Raw genomic sequence first — 2,500 nt, 5'->3', positions numbered from 1 at the left:
AGAGAGAGAGAGAGAGAGAGAGAGAGAGAGAAGAGAGGAGAGAGAGAGAAGTGAGAGAGAGGAGAGAGAGAGAGACGAGAGAGAGAGAGAGAGAGAAACCCGTTACAGGTTCCCACGACGGGAGGAAAAACAACCGCGATCCCCTCCTCTTCCTCCCTCCTCCTCTTTCTCTCCCTTCCTTCCTTTCCTTCTCCTTCTTCCCCCGCACCTCCCCTCCTCACTCGCTCAATCACACCCTGTCCGCCTCACTTCAATATATTAATTAACCTTTTCATCTTATTAATCAATCAACAAACAAACAAAGACAAGGGTTTAATTTAAAGGGCAGTTTTCGACCAAGGAGAGAGAGAGAGAGAGAGAGATGAGAGGAGAGAGAGGAGGGAGAGAGAGAGAGAGAGAGAGAGATATTAGAAAGACAGATGGAAATAGATAGATAGATAGATAAAATGAAAAAATGCTGGAAAAAGAAAGAAAGAAAAGAAAAGAAAGAAAGAAAGAAAGAAAATGCAAGAAATTCAAGAACCAAACATTACACTCCATTCATGTATTTATTTATTTTTGTTCCTATTTCCTTCTCTTTATCATAAATACTCTCTTAATCATTATCATCACTTTCCTTCTCCTCCTCCTCTCTCCTCCTCCTGACGTGGGTATCACTCGGCTGCTACTCTCTAAGAGCGCATGTTTCTTTTCCTCCCACGCCTTCCCACGCCCTTCAGAACTCCTGTGTGTGTGTGTGTGTGTGTGTGTGTGTGTGTGTGTGTGTGTGTGTGGGCGGCGGTGTTTCTTCAGTCGGTGGTGATGGAGGAGGAGGAGGAGGAGGAGGAGGGGAAAGGCAAGAATAATAATAAACAACAACAACAACAACAACAACAACAACAGCAACAACAACAACAATAAAAAAAAAAACGACAGAAATTAGACAGAAGGGTAAAATTGAAGGGAAAGTAACGTATAAGGGGAAAAAGGAAGGGAAAACAAGACCATCTGCTTTTGGGGAGGAGTCCGAGGGGAAAGAGGGGGAAGTGAGGGGAGGGGAAAGGGAGATGGACACTGTGGAGCTGAGGGAAAACTTTTGGGCAAGAGGGAACCAGAGGGGAGCAGTAATCCTTATCATGGAGGGGAAACTTTCGAAATCCTTGGGGGAAAACTGGGATCTGAGGGGAAGTGAAGGTACCTGAGAAAGACTGTGAGGGGAAATTGTGAGGAAAAAAAGGGAATTAAGTGAAGTAAATGTTCAGGATTTTTTTTAGATGAGGGGAAAAAAAAAAGGGAAATTTGGGTTTTGTTTAATTCGGAGGGGAAAAAATGTCGTGTGTGAGGAAACAGGAAACGGTTTTTGTAATTTTATCTTGGTTTTAGGATTTACCTCTCTCTCTCTCTCTCTCTCTCTCTCTCTCTCTCTCTCTCTCTCTCTCTCTCCTCTCTCTCTCTCTCCTCTCTCTCTCTCCTCTCTCTCTCTCGTACGCACATAATTCTCTATTCTTTTTTTTTTATTTATCTCTCACTTTCTCTCTCTATTATCGCCTTTTATCACCCCATAATTTTTCTTCCTCTCATTTTATTCAAATTTATTCGGTTATCCTGATTTGCCGCCTCTCTCTCTCTCTCTCTCTCTCTCTCTCTCTCTCTCTCTCTCTCTCTCTCTCTCTCTCTCTCTCTCTCTCTCTCACCCGTTCCAGCTAAATTGGTAGAGATGGCTATATTTGAATTCTTAGTCCCCATTTCCCTCTCTCCCCCCTTCCCTCACCCCTCCATCTCTCCCCCACGTCTCCCTTCCATCCCTACCTTACCCCCTTCTCCCCCTCCCTCCACCCCACCCCTCCACGTCCCTCCTGTCCAGCGACCAGCAAACTTCTTCCCAAATTAATGTCTTCAAGGGAATTTCACGGACCACGTCAGCTGCAGTATTTAAGTCATCCCCTCGTGATTTACCGGTAGCTCGTTTTCTATGAAGGTAGTGAAAGGGCAGGGAGGCAGGCGGGGCGGAGCTATTCACTTCGGCGCTTTTTTCCCCCCGTCCTGTGTCCGTGTTCGTGGGGTTCGTGGGGCTCTGTGGCGCTTAGGAGGATGGGTGGGGTGCTGGGTGTCCGTGGGTGACAGTATCATTAGTTAGGGAGGGTTTGCTGGGGAGCTGAAGACAGTAATGTAAGTGGTTATGAAGTATGTGCTCTTAAGGCTTCCAGTGAGACTTGCAACAATTCACAGCCATGAAAAACAATGTGTAAAACCTTTATAATCAATCTACAAGAGAGAAAGAGATAAAAAAGACGATCGATTTTGCAATTTCTAACTAGTACAGCGTTTTGAATCTCGCTGTTGAACAAGGAAAAAATGTCTCAGTGTGGTTAGTAATTGAGGAAAAGATGCGTGAAATAGCACTAAAGGGTTAATTGTTTGGTTCCCCGCCAGGAGTGTTTTCAAAGGTCACTGAGATAATTACTCGCAGTTGTTTTCCTGCTGGTGAAGATTATGAGATTAAGTTTTGTGGGTGTGATGG

This window comes from Scylla paramamosain, chromosome 43 (genome assembly GCF_035594125.1).
Source record: "Scylla paramamosain isolate STU-SP2022 chromosome 43, ASM3559412v1, whole genome shotgun sequence".
Lineage (NCBI taxonomy): Eukaryota > Metazoa > Arthropoda > Malacostraca > Decapoda > Portunidae > Scylla > Scylla paramamosain.
The sequence above is the reverse complement of the archived record's forward strand: the minus strand, read 5'-3'. Positions refer to the sequence as shown.